This window comes from Arachis stenosperma, chromosome 9, assembly GCF_014773155.1.
Source record: "Arachis stenosperma cultivar V10309 chromosome 9, arast.V10309.gnm1.PFL2, whole genome shotgun sequence".
NCBI classification, from domain to species: Eukaryota; Viridiplantae; Streptophyta; class Magnoliopsida; order Fabales; family Fabaceae; genus Arachis; species Arachis stenosperma.
The window spans coordinates 35,182,067-35,182,749 of record NC_080385.1 but is presented as its reverse complement, the minus strand read 5'-3'; positions in this window follow the sequence as shown (position 1 = coordinate 35,182,749).

Below are 683 nucleotides of genomic sequence, written 5' to 3'. Positions count from 1 at the left end.
GACAAATTGGCATTTCACTTGATCTTACGCTGTTATTCACAAATCTTGAGTTATCACTTTGGAATCTTTCTTCAAATCTTGAATTGTTGCCTTGTCCACTTTCAACATTTCTGTTCTGAAATTGACCAGCTCCAAATCTGCCACTTCTTATTGACCTTCCTCCTCTGTTCCTGTAGTCTCCTCCTCTAGAGCCTCCTCTAAAGCCTCCTCTTATGTTGTATCCTTGTGTGTGCTGGGCCATGTTTGCTTGGATAAAGGACTCAGGTTTCCTGAATCTTTCTAGCATGCTCTCATGAGTCAGGAGTAACTCTTCTAGTTCACCTACCGATATGCTTACTGGTCTTGCAACTACAAACATGATTACATTTGCATATTCTTCTGCCAAACTGTTTACATGGTCACTTTCACGCATTGGTTCACCAACAGAGGCTAGTGCATCTATTGTGCTTTTCAGGGCCAACACATATTCATTCACAAAATTTCCTATCTTAATGCTACTCATCTTGTGTTTTAATTGCATTATTTTTGCTCTAATTTGAGAAGAGAAATGATCATCGAGTCTTTTCCATACCTCATATGAGTACACCCACCCAACCATTCTAGTTGTGAATGGCTTGGTCATTGAAGCCAGTAACCACGACTTCAGCAGTGAATCTTGTCTTTTCCACACTGCATATACAGGG